Genomic DNA, 20183 nt, shown 5'->3' on the forward strand with positions numbered 1-20183 from the left:
TAAACGAAAACGTAAACTAACTTAACTTAACTTAACGTAACGTAAACGTAACTACTATATATATATATATATATATATATATATATATATATATATTTGTGCATTATGTCGCCGTGTTTCAGTGATGTTTAAATGAGTCTGAAACTCAGTTTCGCTGCTTACAACCATAATCATTCACTCTGCTATTTCTGAGGAAATTAATGATTTATAAAACATATTTCGTGTTTCAGTGATGTTTAAATGAGTCTGAAACTCAGTTTCGCTGCTTACAACCATAATCATTCACTCTGCTATTTCTGAGGAAATTCATAATTTATAAAACATATTTTTCTATATCAAATTAAAATTTATGTTCCAAACGCGTGCAAAATATTAGAATTAACATACTGATTTTTTTCTGGACGTTCTGTCAGGCGATTTTACTACATTAGAATATATAAATTATAAACAATTTTTTCTCTAAAATTGCGTGAATTATCAGAAAATGAAATCACAATCACTTTGTTATTCCAGATTAAAAAAAAAGGAAACTAGACAGCTAGATTCGATAAAAATCTCTTTTAAAGGTAGAAAAAAAAAGTATTAACTTTTTCATCACGTTACAAGGAAGAGTAAGTCTGCATTATAAAAAATAAAAAAAAACTTGTAACTCTTGCAGATAACTCTCGTTATCAAAAATATAAAGAAGTTACAAAAATGGGCAACTTGTACACACAAAAAAATTGATGAACAGTATATTTTTACTGGAAAAAAGCATATGTAACCTCAATAATTTGTTGTTTTTTTTCGCAGAATGAATGCAACTTGTGGTTAGTTAGCGTATCAACCCGTAGTTCGCGTCCTATTACTGTCGGGTCGTGGTGAAGGTCAACTCCAACTTTTCGATTGGAGTAGCCCGAGAGTTGACAATGGGTGGTGTTGACTAGCTGCCTTTCTTCTAGTATATCACTTCTAAATTAGGGACAGCTAAAGAACAGATATTTGTCTAGTCTATCATTTCTAAATTAGGGACAGCTAAAGAGCAGATATTTGTCTAGTCTATCATTTCTAAGTTAGGGAAAGCTAAAGAACAGATATTTGGAAGCTATTTTTTATTCGTTCCGATATAATGAATGATTTTTTAATGCTTAGTTATATTCTAATTCAGAATATCGTCTGATCTTTAAAACCTAAATATGTGAAATTTCCAACACATAATCGAAAGTTTCAATTTTTGACTCATTTCATAATTTTAGGGAAAATAGTTATTAAATTATATTAATAATTAAGTTATTATTTCGCGAAATAGTTGTCTTTGTAAAAGAAAAAAGTTTAATTATTACGTGTTAAAATATCATTTTGTGACAAAAGCATGAGAAATTTGTACTGCAAACACTGTTTGAAATAGTCCCGCTGAAAGAGGTTTGGCCGAAACACTTAAGTTGAGATGTAAATTCCCAAGTGTCAAGAATTTATGTGGTAGTATAATATATAATATGTTAAACATACGAAAACATGTGTTAAGTTTCATATGATAATACCTACTTATAAGTTTACGTATTAAATATTAAATCATTCAAGTGAGTTAAACTCTAGCATATTGTAAATGTGAAAGTTTCTTATTCTCTTACGAGTTAAAGTCATAGACTTGTTAGTTTTAACAAGTTAAAATATTCAGTGTTATTAACCTGTGACATAAAATATCCAGGTTTTGTTAATCTTCTCGAACATGTTAAAACATCAAATCTTGTTAACTTATAACATAATGGATATCTACTTTTGTTAAGCTATTATATATACTTGATTAAAATATAAATAAAAAACGGTTCCCCAGAGCCTAAGGATCCAAAAGCAACGTAGCATTTGGTTTTTTCAGTCTCATTATTTAGAAAGCATTTCAGAAAATACAACCGACCTTTAACAGTTTGGGGCAAATGTCGTTCTTCTATATAATTGTAGTGAACATAATACACGTTTCCATTTTTCCTCTAGTTTTAGTTGTCAGTTTTTGCAAGTGCCGTGCTATGCTTGAGTAAACTTAAATAATGTCACTGTATAGATGGGGAACATTGATAAAGTGCTACCGAGTGTCGGAAAAAATATGAAAAATGGCTGTCTGCCTGGTAGTTGATGGTAATTACCTTATTAATCAACATTTTTTTTTCTGTAAAAATCTCAGTACTACTGTATTATCAGTAGAAACCTACCCAGTGAAACTAGAAAGAAAGAAAAAAACTGATACTGTTTGGAATCTTTTACTTATCGTTCTTCTCAGTTAAATGAAAACTCTGAAAAGCGAAAATCTGCTCGTTAGCGACAGGGAGTTTGTTCATTGTAAGGAGTGATAACAGCTCTGCGTAACAGGAGTACAACATTTGTCGCTTTAAGATGCCGCCAGATCTAAGAGTAGGTGAACCAATCAAGCGTTCTCCTCCTAGCACGTGCAAGGCATACATACCACGGATTTCGGTTTTTCTTTTGGTTTACTGTTCTCCTGTCATGTTAACGGGACCGTTTAGGGTTACGATGTGGAATTCAGACAGCGTCGAAAATATTTCTGTCTCGCTCACCAGATGGAAATATAATGTTTCTATGCCACTCCCCAGTATAGGTTCAAATATTTAGTTTTGGATTTTAAACATGTTTCTGCCACTAACGACATTCAGTTATTGTATTTCAATGTTCTGAAAAGAGAACCACAAAAGAAATCTTTAGGTAACAATAAACAATTCTGCTTCCAAGTTCACACAACAATTCCGTTTATTTCCAACCAATTTTGAAGTTTTCACTTAAGATACGTAATAGTGTATTATCTTCCTAAAATAAATTGTTAGTGGTATATCCTCGTCATGAAAAAGTCTTTTAGTGGTATACTCTCGATAAGTGACTTTCTTATTTCTCACAAAGCCAGACAAAGGCTTGTAGCGGTTGGCGTTGCTGACTGGCTTACTTCCTTCTGGTCAGTAATTCAAAAGTATGGACGGCTGTATCTGTAACCTAGGGGTGTCTGACCTGGCCCACGCATGTGTCACATAAGAGTTCTGATCAGGTTTAAAATACCAACGTCTTTTATAAACATCGTTTCAAATACAAAGCAAACATCTTACAAGTGTCTCTTTTCAAGTTAACCAAGTAAGCAGAAAAGAAACTAATAATTAATATTGTAGTCTTATTGTTATGAAGTATTACACACAAATGGAACTACTAAATATGATACTCAACCAGCAAAGGTGTTCTACACTCTATAGTACAACATTGTTATACTCAGAGTATCGTTAGTGTATACCTAGAACTGTGCGCACTGTGTATTTCACATGGCTTACCTAATTGTATTTATAATTTATACATTAACTTGATCTACGCCTACAAATATAACACAAAAAATATTTTAATATGAAATTAATATGTATATTGGATGTGTGTGAATATTTCAGAATCAAATATTTTGAATAATTCGCTAAAACAGTCATTAATATTTTTTCCATAAATTTTTTTTTCAACAATTTATAAGTGAACATAATTTTATAATCCTTAAAATTTACGGTTTGAACGCAAAGCATTGGTAACCTAACCAAAAGACTTAGTACGTCGATTTCAGTGTGTCTGCAGTTTTCGGCGCCAAATCGTAACCTTAAAGTTATTGCGTTGCGCGTATGATAACGTTGCAGACAAACTTCTGTTATTCAGTTGAAGAGTACTAATACTGTGGGAAGGGCCTCCTAGCAATGAATTGCGGTACAATATATATATATCTGAAACGATATTTTTACACACCTAAATTAGGAAGCATGATTAAAGTGATTATGAAAAGAAAAATACAACAGCAGTTTAACATGATCGTTGCCACAGATTTTTGACTTTTTATTCTATAATCCTATTAAATTTAATTTATATTTTCTCCCAATAAGCTCAGCGCTAAGTCTGCAGGCTTACGACGCTAAAAATCGGGTTTTGATACCCGTGGTGGGTAGAGCATAGATAGTCCATTGTGTAGATTTGCGCTTAACGACAATCAACTGATTCGTACATTTTATTTACTGGATTTAAGCATTTCGAAGAAAGTTTTAGATAAATTCTATGCGCGATTTCTTCTTTATTTTATTGATTCATTTCTTTAGTTTTGATATCCTTATGGTGAGGATGTACATCAATGGGATGTTTTATCTAAATGAGAATTAAGGCTGTAATGGATTAAGTAAAGAATTCAACTAATTATTACTTTGCTTTGATTCTTAAACTTCGTTATAAATCCAGTATATCTTACCGAAGTCATACAGCTATCCGATAGAGATACTTAAATAAAAGTATTTAAGTAAAACTTAACTACTCTAGTGCTAGTGGGGATGAACATTTACAGGCAAAGGCTAAAATAATTGTATCCCATGTATATTATCAACGTCTGCCATATATCAAGCATTCTTTAAAATTATTATTGTTTATAAACCGTGAGTTGCTAGGTTTAAGTTAATTGGATTTACTTAATATGAAATTATAAGTTATTTTTTCCAAGTTCAACACCTCTTCATTTGATGGAACCACAAGTAAAAATCGATCAAGTTTTATATGTTCGTATGAGTTGTTCTTGAACACCTCCAGTTGTTATACGCCACTACCATCATAATTATTATTAGTTCTTTTGAAGTAACGTTGACTCTAAAAAGAAAATATACCGATTCGGCATACCGCTTCCTGGTGGAGGAAAATAAACTGAAACACATAGCGATAAGACACTATAGAAAAGTCTCCTACTTACTGGCCTGATCAACGTGTGGTTAGAATGTTTGTTGTTATTCTTTTAATCCAGGAAAAAATTACCTAGACATATGAGGAATAATCCAAAGAAACTATATTCGCAATTTCCAAGTCAATCGATTTTAGATGACAAGAACTAAATATAGGGTGTTCGAAAATTCTGGAACCATAGGTGATTCGCAGTTTTTCTTGATTTCAGATAGGTGACTGATTATGGCTCTGTCAAAGCATGAGAAAGTCGAGTTTCTTTGTTTTGTTTTGAAGTTAAGCACAAAGCTATAAATGGGCTATCTGTGCTCTGCCAACCACGGGTATCGAAACCCGGTTTCTAGCGTTGTAAGTCCGCAGACATACCGCTGTGCTACTAGGAGGCGAAAGTCGAGTTAATCCTGCTGTTAATATAAACTTGTTTCGAATTACAAGGACAGCATGTAGAACACATTGCATAAAGTTCGTTGAAGTGCCTATGGTTCAAGACTTTTCGGACACCCTGTATATTAAATTTTTATAGAAGTAACTAAGATTAAGTTCCTTACAACCGATTGAAACTGTTATTTGCCAAACTGTTTTGTATACTCGAACGAAATTATTGATAGAAAAAATAATATTACGAGTTAAACTCAAACGGTGTAAGAAAATGAAGTTTTTATGTTTCGTTATATCAGAATACTTAGTAAAATTAGAAAACAGGTATGAAATTTAAAATATCTCTTTCGTTAATGTTTATTTGTTTTATACTTTGCGCAAAGATACTCGAGGGTTATCTGCTTTTCGATTTTCACAAGAAAAAAATAATACACACACATACATACACATATACATATATGTTAGGAGTTTATAGCTTGATACTGATAACCATGTTGTATTATTAGTAATCCTTACTTACTCGTATCAAGATAACTTTGTTTTGTCATGTTGTATTATTAGTAATCCTTACTTACACGTATCAAGATAACTTTATGTTTTGTTATGTTGTATTATTAGTAATCCTTACTTACACGTATCAAGATAACTTTATGTTTTGTCATGTTGTATTATTAGTAATCCTTACTTACACGTATCAAGATAACTTTATGTTTTGTCATGTTGTATTATTAGTAATCCTTACTTACACGTATCAAGATAACTTTATGTTTAGTCATGTTGTATTATTAGTAATCCTTACTTACATGTATCAAGATAACTATTATTTCGTAACTTTATACAATATTTACGCATATTGGCATTTAAATATTATACAATCGTACCAGAGAAAATAAAACATCTTATAAAACTCAAAACTGTATTTTTAAAGTACAGACTTTTTATATTGTTTCAAAAGTTGTTTATTTGCAAACTTTTGGAAATTTCTTTGATGAGTCATAATTTTTCTTCTCGTTATCAGTTAAAATATTCTTGTCATATATGTGACAAAAATATTGTAGGCTTAGTTATCCTTGTATAAAACGAGGTTTAAAAATGACATATGTAAGTTTTCTTTTGGAGAATTTTCCCCTCACCCAGAGTACAGATAATATTTCCACTCAACTATCGACATATTTTCTAGCTTTTTGATGGATTAATGTTTTATTGCTATGATTATAGGATAATAAAGTTTTGTACTTAGTGCAAGCAGTTACCCTTATATTTACTTGGGAAAATGATTATATCAGGAATTCTCTATCACAAAATTTTAAATAATCAAAATCGATCCAATCACACTTTTTTATAGCGTTTTAGATGTGCCATTAACTTTATGACGAAGTAATGCTTCAAACTAGATTTTAAAGAGAGTAAATAGATAAGAAAATGTCGATTCTTTTCATGACTTTGAAGATAACAGTCATCTTCAACTGGTTTTATTAAACCAAGATTTGAAAGTTCCGTCTTGTGTTCGTCTTTCCCGCGAATTTAATGAAATGTTTATCAATATTCTCTTCTTGACTGTACAAGCTTGTGCTTTTAGTCTCACATCGAACTGTTCAACTATCAGTCTTCAACATTAACCTGTTTTTTTGTCTAATAATGAATAATTTAACAGATGTTTGTATATTCTCCCAAAAGATGACTCTTTTACCTTTCCTGCTATTGAAGTGAAAATACTTTTTGAACTGTACAGTTGTACAGCGATTTTGGAAGACTTTAGAGTATGTTATTGGTTTGTAATGTTAATTTCAGATCGGAAGTATTTCGATTTTAATTATAAATATTTTGAACTAATTTTCTCGTTCTCTATTTACTAAAATCATTTTAGGGATCATTCAACGACTCATACGAGGTCAGGTTTATTTACTTCCCACACAAAAAATGAGGGTATTTAAAATAATTTAAGAAATCTTGTAAATTAACTCTGTTTTGTTTGCAAATGTAATTTTGCATTCCTGGGCGGATATTTTAACTTCATATATCAAGGGTTAGGTGTGACCCAGTGGTTATCGTGCCGAGACTGTAGATATGAGGGTTTATTGTTCGCGTCCTTCTGCTGTAAGAAAATCATTCCACGCTTTAGAACCGTGAGTGTGCTATAGGAGCAACCGTTAAATCTCACTATTCGGTCAGTAGAGTAGCCAAAGAGTTAGTGGTGGGTGCTGTTGACTCGTTGCTTCCCTCTAGTCTATCAGTTCAAAATAAGGGACGATTATGAATAAATAGTCCTCGTGTTGCTTTGCGAGAAAATTATAAAACAAATAGACCAAAGATAATTTTCTTTAAATGGTTTCTCTTATGGATGGGCCGGGTGTAGCTTGATGGTTATCGTGCTGCACCATATATATCCAAAGATCCATGATTCACGTTATATCTGCAGAAGAAAAAAAAATCGATCTGCGCACTTTGGGGCAGTGGGTAGTGTTATAAGAGTGACAGTAGAATTCAACAATTCGATTAGAGTAGCCCACGAGTTATCGATGAGTGCTGTTGACTTCCATGAGAGCTGCCTTCTTTTTCCTCTGTCAGTTCCAAATTAGGGACGACTAGCGCAGATAGTCCTTGATTAGCTTTGCACGAATATCCTAAACAAACCAAACTTTTATTGATGTAGTTCGTCAAATGCTTTGATTTTTAGAAACTTGTTTACTTTTTTTACTTACAGCTCTCCAATAGCACAATGGCAAGTCTGCAGGCTTATAACACTAAAAACCGGGTTTCGATACCTATGGTGGGCAGAGCACAGCTATACCATGGTGTAATTTTGTGCTTAACAACAAAAAATATATACCATTTAAGCATAAAAATCTAACAATTGTTATTGTTAAGTTTCTCTATTTATGCAGATAATCATATAGTATTCACTTGAGTTTGTTGGGCTCTTGTATAGTCATGGTTTTTGTTTCATTCTCAGTTTTACAAGAACTTCATTTTTAGAGAAAATACCAAATAGATTGATTAGTTTCTGATGCTTTAAGAATTCAACTAATCTTTCCTGTTTCCTTAAAACATCCTTTGTTTTCATTAAGTAACAGCTGGAAGGTTTGTCACAGAGTGTTATAATGAAAGTTATGCTTAACTGGATTTATAATGGAACATCCTTGCATTATAAGCAACATGTACTTGTCTTAGATATATACCGCTACTGACAAATTATGAGGTTTCTTTGAAATTGACACTCACGTTACCTTTTCCTACCATTTACTCTTCTTAATTCCTACTCTTCAAAAACTTTTCTTTCGATAAATTCCAACTTAGGCCACTTCGGTTCTTTTAGCTTGCTATTTATTGGCCTTTCTCGAAAATGACGGCCTGGCATGGCCAGGTGGTTAGGGCGCTCCACTCGCAATCTGAGGGTCACGGGATCGAATCCCCGTCATACCAGACATGCTCGCCCATTCAGCCGTGGAGGCGTTATAATGTGCCGGTCAATCCCACTATTCGTTGGTAAAAGAATAGCCCAATAGTTGGCGGTGGGTGGTGATGACTAGCTGCCTTCCCTCTAGTCTTATTCTGCTAAATTAGGGACGGCTAGCGCAGATAGCCCTCGTGTAGCTTTGGGCAAAATTCAAACCAAATCGAAAATGGCATATTTTTATTTGATGAAATAATTTCAGAAAGGATATTTAAAATAATTATCGTGGATCAGTTTATTATATATAGATATATATATATTATGCGGTAACTGTATTTTTTGCTTTTGTAGGTTAAATATATTTGAAAATTCTCGCATTAAGTTTTGAATCTTAAAAATACAAATACAAATGTTGTTATTTCTACGTATATAAAATTAAATAAACGTGTATGGATAACACTTAATCTCCCACTTCAGCTAATGTACACGTTATACATATAACACTAGAATATTTGGTAAACTAACATGATATTTTAGTTGGGTAATTAAGTGTTGTCCCTTTCTTTGCTTTTTCATTTTAATTTACTCAGAAATGTTGTATTGAAGGTAAACCAAATATCGCATTGGTATTCAACGTAATTAAAGTTTCAAACCCTATTGATCATGCTCAAAATGTCGTTATTCCAAGCTATCAGTTCTCCAATCAAGATGGGCGATACTGATCTTGTTTGGAAAGTAATGAAAGCAGACGATACTCAACGTACCTTTCCAGATGTTCTAATAGTCCGAGAGTTTCAGCATGTATTATCCACCTTGTTATAATAATCACTATTTAAAAAATTACAAGTTAACTTTGGTGTCTGAAAAATGGGAACAAAATGTTCCCATATTCTTACTTGCTATTTCAATAAATTGTCATTGATAAAAAAGGTGTTTTCTCATTTAGTGAAAAACATAAAAGATTACTTTTCTAGTTATTATGACATCGATCATTAAACAAACATCAATAAAAGTTATATATTTTTGTTCATATCTATATTAGAGATACGTAAAAAAAAAAACAACTGGCAACAAACACTAAGCGAAAGTTTCATTAAAGTGTTCAGATGCGGGGAAATATGAATGTAATTTATAAAATCAAGTATAAGAAACATATGCCAAGATGTCATTAAATTAATTATTATTTTGAAAATTCTCAGAAGTAATATCGATCTCACTTAATTTCAAGTTTTTCAGAGTTTTAGAAACTGTAAATCTGTAACTCTTTCCAACGTTAACAAAAAATACCGAACAATTATATTTTTGTCTTTGTTGATAGTTTTTTTTTCTCAAAAGATGGATAACCGAAACACAAAACGAGCATTTGATCAAAAACTTTAAAAGCTTTTCTCCAATTTCTCAGCTGATGATTTTATAACAATACATAGAAAGTGTAGATACACAAAGTCAAGATTAATAACACCTTTTTAATCAAATATTGCTCTTTCAAAGCTTTGAATTAAGGAATGATAAATTGGATTACACTTTATAGATCTCCTTAGTGTTCAAGCGTATTACTGCCAGTTATGTTTGTTTTTACGACTTTTGACATAAGTTTAATAAATTCTGAAGATGATATTTGTGTGATAAAGTTGGAAGAATATTATCAAACATACAGAAACCTGTTAAAAGAGCACGTTGTATATTAATAATCTGTACATTTCAGATAATGGTAACATACGTGGAATACAGAATTTTGGTGGGTTAATAACTTTAATTAAACGTTGAATACAGAATTTATTTGTGTTTGTTTGTTTGTTTTGAATTTCGTGCAAAGCTACACGAGGGCTATCTGCGCTAGCCGTCCCTAATTTAGCAGTGTAAGACTAGAGGAAAGGCAGCTAGTCATCACCACCCTCCGCCAACTCTTGGGCTACTCTTTTACCAACGAATAGTGGGATTGACCGTCACATTATAACGTCCCCACGGCTGAAAGGGCGAGCATGTTTGGTGTAACGGGGATTCGAACCCGCGACCGTCATATTGCGAGTCGAGCGCCCTAACCACCTGGTCATTCATTTATTTGTGCAGTAAAGAATTTAGCTAAACGTGGAATACAGAATTTTGTGTAGAATGATTTTAGTTAAATGTGGAATATAGTATTTTGTCTGATAATGATTTTAGTTAAACTATTTAACTTTTAGTTAAATGTGGAATATAGTATTTTGTCTGATAATGATTTTAGTTAAACGTGGAGTTCGGTATTGTGATGTATTAATGATTTTAATTAAATTTTAATTAAATACAGAATTTTGTGTGGTAATGACATTTTAAAAAAAAAATAGCTCTATGCTCAACCAGAAAAGGTTTACTATTTGTACATCAGTCTGATAAATTATTTTGAAAGATATTGATTCCTTGTAAAATATTTGTACTTGTTATTTGAAAATGAATTTACAGTTTCGCGTTCGCAAGGACATGAACACTGTATTTTTTCACTATACTGTTCAAGTCGTGTTGTTTGGTCTTAGCTAAAATCTGGATTAAAATATAACAGCTTATAACTAGCAAACTTTTTCATACTTGTTATATTTAGATATTCTCCTTTTTAATTTGTTTTACTGCATTTAATTCCAATTTACTAAAATAAATTCGATTTAGGACCTGTTAGTCCGAACTTTGGCATCATTTCCCCCCCCTTACACAAACACAGCCAAAAAAAACAAAAAAACAACTTTATTTTCTCTGTTGGTAACAATGGAAGGGGTGTATCAGGTTACAGTTGGGTGGAAGGAGAGTTCCTTTTGAGCGTGTTTGTCAAGGGTGCAAAGGATAGTACAATTACCTTCACATAGTTGGATATCTTGGCGCAAAATGAAGAGTGACATTCAGGCGCGACCTGTCACACTCTTTTACTTATCATCTGCATCTTGTACTCTTGTTCTCAAGAGAAGCACGCGATCCAAGTATAGGACACAAAATGGGAAGAAAAGGTGACGTTAGTATTTTTTAAAGATAATCCGTCGTAAGCTAATTACCCGAGAAAAGTTTCGCGAAGACAACTATCCGTATCTAATAAATTGAGAAAAGTCTGGAAAATGAAATCTATTATGTAGGAAAGAAAACACAAGGACATGACTGTAGAGAAATAATAATTGTAGCTATAAGAATTTCATACTTTTAAATTTATATGCCCATATGTTATACTGTAGAACACTTGAATATAAAAATACCGTTCAAAGTAGTTGTGTTTATATCTATGTGTTTAATGACAAATAATATTTCCATCCTACATCTCCATCCAAAGTAAAACTTCAAATCATGTACAACGCAAAATGCCATGTTTTATTTCCAAGGTCTTGATTATATGTTATTACGTAATTTTATTATAATGATACAATATTTTAAACGTATTATCTACCCAATACTAAACAATAGTTTATTTGTATGTAGATATGCTTAATTTATTTTGCAATATTATTTAACACATTTGTTTAGTGTATTTAATTATCAAGCTTTGTTATTAGTATTGAAATTTCTGTGCTTATTTTTATGTACTTAATTTGCGAAGCAGTAACAAAAGTTTTTTCTTCTATTTTAAACATTAAACGAATAATATTATAATGAATTTGTCAATAACACCAAAATATGTATATGATAGTTTATCTATTATTCTTAAAAAATCAAATTTTGTCTGATATGCATTTTCAACAATAACTTTTATATTATGTTGCTTAGCAACAAAAGTATTGTTTGTTTGTTTTAAATTATGCACAAAGCTACACAAGGGCTATCTGTGCTCTGCCCACCACGGGTATCGAAACCCGGTTCCTAGCGTTGGAAGTCCGCAGACATACCGCTGTGCCACTGGGGGGCAACAAAAGTATAACCTGATATTCCTGTTAGTCATGTACTGAAAGTGTAAAATGAAATGTCTAGACAGCGAAACTGGAAAAATATTTGTTGATTTTTTAACTTAGTGTCTCCGTTGATTAAAAAGGTTTGTCTGATATGCGTTTTTGATAAAAGTTTTTAAAATTATGGTTGGTTGAAAAGTAGATTTTAAAAATTATATTTTGGTCAATCAAATGGGTTTATCTTGAAAATTGATGACAAGGAATTCACCTTTTAGAAAATAAAGTTTGGAGACGGCTTGAATGGGTAATAAACCTGTAATAAAGTTTCTTTCTCTACCAGTTGAAGCAGTCTCTAGACCTTAAAAAATTATAATTTGACCAATCAGATGTGTTTGTTGTTGTTTAGATTACAGCTCTCTATAGCTTATGTGATAACCAGCTATGCTCAACAAAAAAACTCGGAGGCTTCCACCCTTCCTTCAGCATACTATATAAATTACGCAATAAAAAGGTCCAATGTTAGGGCGTAGAATAACTTTATAAGTTTATTTATAGATAGTATTAAGTACGGTAAAGTTTAGCTTTAACTAAACTAAAGAAAAAACGTATACAAGTTACAATGATAATGTATCTCTTTATCAAATACGAGCCGTACTTAGTAAAGGCTTAACTAATGTTAGGCCTAGGACAAGTGGTCTTATAGATTTCTGTATCTGCGATTGGAATTATTTTGTATTATTGTGAAATTGAAATTTCTGATACATCAGCTTAATACTTGGTATTCCTTTGCTTCCTATTAAGTTAGTAAACTGGACACATAATTGATCATGGGTTAGGCCTATAATTATGTGTTTAAAGAAGTAATCTTGCAATAAAGATACTAATTAGACCGCAAATGTGTTGCGGATCTCTGCTAGTACACAAGATATTTTCTGTTTAATACCGTATTTTCATAATACCAACCACCCTTTTCTGAAATATTTTTACTTGTTTATAACTGTGTGGAAACCATAGTGTTTTTTCTTCTTCATTTGCAAGAGGCCCAGCATGGCCAGGTGGTTAGGGAGCTCGACTCGTAATCTGCGGGTTCGAATCCCCGTCACACCAAACATGCTCGCCATTTCAGCCGTGGGGCGTTATAATGTGACGGTCAATCCCACTATTCGTTGGTAAAAGAGTAGTCCAAGAGATGGCGGTGGGTGGTGATGATTAGCTGTCTTACACTGCTAAATTAGGGACGGCTAGCGCAGATAGCCCTGGTGTAGCTTTACGCGAAATTCAAAATAAACAACCAAAATTTTGCAAGAATAAACATCGGGATATAAGGTTTTAAGTGGACAGCTAGCTACCTATGGTAAACTACCTTCTTAAGTTGTATGATGTGTGCTAGTACGTTTTTTTACTGACATGCTTTCATGGTTTGTGGCGTCATTTTCGAGTGAAAGTGCTAACTACTAAGTTCCTGAACATAATTTCATATAATGAATAAAAGCATTGTACGCTGTAACGGATAACAACATATATTAAACAACCACTCAATATTTAACATTCTTTAAGAGTTTGCAAAGCTATAGATAGTAATCGCCGAATCCTCTCCTGTTTTCTTCTTGAATAAAAATTAACCTTTTCGGGTAATATTAGAGCCTTAAAGTTGAAATGAATATGTTACAAATATAAAAAAAAAACTGCTATGAGGCCACAACACATTCCTTAATACGTGTAAATCACAAATGTTATAGGGAAACAAACGTATGCGAGAAATATTTTAATTATATACAGATATTCACAAATCAGTGGCTTCTATAAAACATGCTTTTCTACTATTGAATCCTATTTAGTATAAGTCTATTTTGATTTTCTAGATATCAGAGGAAAAAAAAAGATAAATCACATAAATTTTCTATGAAAGATGAAATTCCAGATATGCAATGCAATTCACATATATAAAAAATTGTGTATCTATATATCTATCGAACGAAAGTTGACCATACAGCTGGAGGAAAATATCGAAACGACATAGATAATCGCTGATAAGGTTAGCGAACTTTAAAAAAAAACATCTATCTAACTATCTAGAAACACACCTTTTTCTACCGATAAGTTTGTGAGCTAAAGTAATAATGAAAATATTTAACCAAAGGGACATTAGACTATTTAGTCCAGCACCATCGCTACCTTGATATTCGATCAAATGCTGGGACGCAAAAATCTATAATTTGAACCATTATATTAAGATTATTAGTTACATACAAGGTGTTGTAATTATACATTTGCTAAATGTACGCTAATTATATAAGACAGAGAGTTGTGAAAGTGATTTTTCCATGTTTTTCCCTAAGGCAATTGTTATGCACATCCTTAATTTGTAATATACTGATTCCCCTTTTTCATGCCAAATGGAAATAGATTAACATGTCTCATTTGTGAATGATGATTTGGGGCATATGTCATACTTGATTATGCAGTGAACTCAAGAACACCTCCTTAGTTAAAGCTTGCCCCACACTTATCGTCCACCCCATTGCACCTTCTTCTCATCCATCCTTCACGTCCTTCGTCGTTTCAGACATTTTGAACTGCAAATTTGTTTCTTTTCACAAGCAGAGAAAATGATTTGAAGAAGGCTTGGTTTGAACAGTAATGGAATAAGTTATGTAATGGGTTTCCTTAGGTGTAGATCGTGCATGCCTTAGGAAGAATATTCATTAATATCCTTTTCCAAAACGTCAAAAAGCCTCTAATTATATAAAATTTTGAATGAATATCTGACGTAGACTCATGAATCTAGTTTTCGGTAGCACATGAATAGTTGCAGCTTAGGGAACTTGTTTCGTTGGCAGAAACACTTTTTCTCTCTGATTTCGCTGTTTCGTTCTCTCTTTATCTCTAACCAAGATCTCAACGATTGTAATCATTACGTTTAATGCATTACCTACGTGATTGATGGTGACAGCTTTAACACATGGCCTTTTGTATTATATAAAACTGTATGTGTTAGGTCATAAAGGGTATACGTAATGAACTACTATATGAAGAAGAAAGCTGTCGACTGTGTGTCTCTGAAGTGCGGTCTACAATTTTCAAAACGTATTTGCGTCCCGAAAATATTTAAATAGGAATTATTATATATATATACAGATATGGAAATGAAATTAAAATCGATTCACTGTGAGAACACTTTTTGTGTTTTTAGATAATTAAATTTCTACTGATTTCTTTTTGTTATATATTTTCTAACAAGACTGAATAGGGATTATAAGAATCAAGAAGTAAGTTGTATTAAGATTAATACAACTTACTTCATTAAGTATTCTATGTAGTTTAATTAATACAACTTACTTCATTAAGTATTCTATCTAGTTTGGTTAATACAACTTACTTCATTATGTATTCTATCTAGTTTGATTAATACAACTTACTTCATTAAGCATTCTATCTAGTTTGATTAATACAACTTACTTCATTAAGCATTCTATCTAGTTTGATTAATACAACTTACTTCATTAAGTATTCTATCTAGTTTAATTAATACAACTTACTTCATTATGTATTCTATCTAGTTTGGTTAATACAACTGACTTCATTAAGTATTCTATCTAGTTTGGAAACTAGATAGAATACTTAATGAAGTAAGTTGTATTAATCAAACTAGATAGAATACTTAATGAAGTAAGTTGTATTAATCAAACTAGATAGAATGCTTAATGAAGTAAGTTGTATTAATCAAGTTAGATAGAATGCTTAATGAAATAAGTTGTATTAATCAAGTTAGATAGAATGCTTAACGAGGAATACGAGGAATTGTCTTGCTTGTTTGTTTGGCAATGCGCTTTTCAAAACTGGATATTCACGCGATACAGAATTTTAGTATTACTGTATATTTAAAATAATATATGCGGACTGTTTTATACGTTAAATATTATATCAGAATTTTTGAAACCTCCTTCGGTGGTTCATCAATAAGACTGAAGGCTTATAATGCTAAAATTCGGGTTTCAATGCTCGCTGTGGACACAGCACAAATAGTGCATTGTGTAACATTTAAGAAACAAACAGAAACGTTAAGCCTATTAGTTTCTAAAACTTCGCCAGTTTTCTTCAGCGTTTAAACAGCATCTTTTCATAGTCTGCTTATATTTATATTTGTTTGATTATGACTATATTGACATATTCTATAAGTTTTGAGCTGAAAACGTAACGTTTTAATGCAAAGATCATTAATATTGCTTGAAAATCAGATACATTACCAGATTAGAATGTTTGAATGACGTTTGTTGAAACACGATGGTGAATTCTTTTATGTTTCCTTCACATACTATTTTTAAACCTTTTATTATTTTTTATTAGTTGTGTGACTTCTATTATACTGCACTTAATTTTACTGGTTAAAGTATCAATACATTCAACTTTTTATAAGATTAATTGTTATTAAGAAATTACTTAATGTAATTTTGTTTGTGATGATCATATGTTTTTTGGTTTTTTTTTTTTACTTAACAAAACGATTGTGGATTATTATGGGAGAAAAATTCCTTTAACATTGGAAAAGTAGTTACCTAGTTCCTAAGAATATATTTTCTATAATTTATAAAAACCACACCAATAAAGATGGTAAAGTCGTCTCAACTTATAGTTTCAAGGAAATGAAACTATAAGTTTTGATTTTCCGTCAAATGTTACCATTGCTTATTCACTGAGCGAAAAATATAGGAATATATGGAATATAAAATGCTTCAAGATAGCGAACTTTCTAGGTTTCAGATAAGCAGTTAGGATTCCACACAGAGCGTATGTGGACATTTTAAAAATTATGTTCAGACAAAGCATTCTTTATTCTCGTGAAAAGGTAAGTTTTCCAATATTATACGCTTTTCACGATGTCCTCAAAACAATGATAGCACACTAAAATCAATCTGTGCTTTTAAAAGAACTAAAAAGAGTTTCGTTTGTTAGTTTTAGAACAAAGCCACATTGGGCTATCTGCTGTGGTAACCAAACTCTGGATTTTAGCGTTGTAAGTCTGAAAATTTAACGCTGTCCCACCGAGAGACAATAAAAAAAAGGAGAAAATAAAGATTAAGACAACAAGAAGTGTTAGCAGAAAAAAAAATAAAGTGAAATATAAGCTCGGAATATGTGTTCGAATTTTGTTTTTCTTACTGTTAAAAAAACGAAATCTAATTAATGTGAGGAAGTTATATCAGTCTTGTTCATGGAGAAACCATCTGGCAAAGAGGTTGTTGAAAGATGCTCACAATTCAAGCACATAGCTTAGCAGCCAACGTTGTTGATCTGAACCTGTAATTGGTTTTTCTTGTTCGGTGTAATATATATATAGTTTAGTAAGCGAAATAGAAAATTATATATATTTCTTCTATTCATAAATCGTATTTTATTGGTGGTTTTCCTTTGTATAAAACTACTCTTTAAATACAGCTAATTTAATCTAGCTTCTTTGTCTATACAAGCCACTCACCCACCCACATATGTAGTTAATTTAAACTAGCTTTTTGTCTATACAAGCCACTCACATATATGTATATATATATAAATTACGAAAAGTCCCCCTTTGGAAAGCTCTCGGGTTATAGGGTTATCGTATTTTTTGGTTAAATTGACTTCTTTAACCTACACGTTTTTCTAAAACCATGAACAAATAAATTACGAGAATGGCTACAAATTATCTAAAAACTATGTATCTTTACAAACTAAAAAAATAAAATTTTACAAAATAAAATCATTCTATTACGTGCTCATGAATTTGTTTCTTTTTTCTAGGTAAGTATTCCATTTTCTAACAGATCCCTAACCGGTTTCAGCTGGTCGTAATTTCATCATCAAAGGTATGGTGATAATATTCTCAAGTTAGTGGTTTGTTAATTAATGTTTTAAATACCACAAAATATCTGTCTTAAAAATTCAAAGAATGTCGTTTACCGAAATTGAGAAAAGTAATATGTATAAAAAATTTACAAGCGAAAAATATATCATTCAAATTGTATTATTGTTGTTGTTATTATAAATTAAATTAATGAATCTAAAGTTACTTTGAATAAATTTGAAGGTCTTATTATTTATTAAGAAACTTTCAAATATTAAAAGTTAATTTATTCTATTAACCATACTTGTAAAACATAATTCATCACAATAGCTGCAGGACTATATAGTTTAAACCGCCAAATCACAATATTTGCATAAGTTCTATCATTTTATTTGCTCACAATTTAACCACGTTACTTTTTCGCGAATTTTAATTTCACGTTTATATTACTCGTACACAATACATATATATGAAAAATATATGTAGAAGTATGAGTACCTATAAAGAAACGAAAATAAGAACATGTTTCCTGCGAAATTAAAACACATATAATACAATTTTACCTATAGCAAAATAATGCATTTGATTGTAAAATTTATGTTACGTGGCTTACAGATCCATAAGATTAGAAAATACAGCTTGGTCTTCAGATTCATTCTTATTTCATAATGATAAAAAATCTTTGAAGAAGGAAATAAATGATCGAATAGACTCAGTCTATATCAATAACACTGTGTTGACATTTCAAGGAAAGTTTGTGATCATTATTTAAGATACTATCAGAGCGACACTGCTATAACAGTGACATAATAACCGGCTTGAAGTTTATCTTCCTTTCGGATAATGCGATTGATAAACTTTTCTTGTTTCTCTTGCATATTTATGAAAATCCTTCTTTCAGATAGAAACTATCTCAACCTCTAATCTTTGTTTCCAGACTTACTTTATTGGACTGATCTGACGTATAACTCTTCAAGATCCAGCAAGGAAATTTAAAATATAGAAAATGTTCTATAAAATACGATCCTGTCGTTGTTTATATTTTTCCTTCCTATTGTTTAATCATGATTATTACCCACAGCTAAAATGTGAGTGTCATAGCCTACAGATTTATTAATGTAGACAAAATAATGTGTAGAGCCACCAATGACAGAGCGAAAGAGGGCGTAAAATAGAATAATTGTATCAGTTTTCCTAACATTAAATAAGTTATACTGACACGAAGTAACTTAGTTTAGAATATATATATATGAATAACATAAATATTTTGATAGGTACTATCATTACGTATCTGTTTGATTTATTCGGCGTATATTTCAGACGTTTAGGAAAATACGTACATAGAAATGAATCAGATCTTTGTTGCGATATAGAGCGCAACTGTTGACGTGCTGACAATCATTATGAAAATACTCAAATCGGGACATAAATCGCTGCTTATGAGAAAACAGTCAGAATCCATAATTTTTTAATACCCAATTGACTTTATTGGGAATTCACGAATATCTAGTTTACATTGTTAACTGGTCCGTTTATATTAATATCCAGGTTGTTTCTTGCATGGATAAACCGTCGAGTTATCTTATCACGTTATTCTTTGAGAACCTTAGATATTAATAAACCATTAATAGTGATCAATATTTCTCTTAACATGGAAAAATCCGGCATATCGATCAACATCATTAAATACGGATGAACGCTCCAGTTGCACTGTCAGAACCAATAGTATGCATTATTAAACGTTTCATTGAAACACCAGGCAAATAAAGTTTAAAATTATAAGTTTAAACTTTTAAAGTTAAAACCAACAAGGAAAACCTGCTATACGTTTCAACACTACCTAATTAATGTACTTCTCATTGGCTACATTGCTTCAAAAATTGTTTAATAATATTTACCCAGCTTTTAACCTTGAGACATATGTATTGATCAACATTTCATTTGTCAAGCAAGAGTCTTTGATGAAAATAAATGGCACGATATTATTCCGAAGACATTTATTAAGAGTGAACCTCTTGGATGAATTAGTGTCAAG

At 31.5% G+C, this 20183-nt stretch overlaps 1 protein-coding gene across 1 annotated transcript in view; it reads left to right on the forward strand.

Annotated features, from left to right (window-relative positions):
- The window catches only part of LOC106457195 (ephrin-B1-like), a 370555-nt gene that overhangs the window by 51379 nt on the left and 298993 nt on the right, over positions 1–20183 (forward strand). The gene's annotated exons all lie outside the window — the stretch shown is intronic.

This window comes from Limulus polyphemus, unplaced genomic scaffold, assembly GCF_000517525.1.
Source record: "Limulus polyphemus unplaced genomic scaffold, Limulus_polyphemus-2.1.2 Scaffold14, whole genome shotgun sequence".
Taxonomy (NCBI): Eukaryota; Metazoa; Arthropoda; class Merostomata; order Xiphosura; family Limulidae; genus Limulus; species Limulus polyphemus.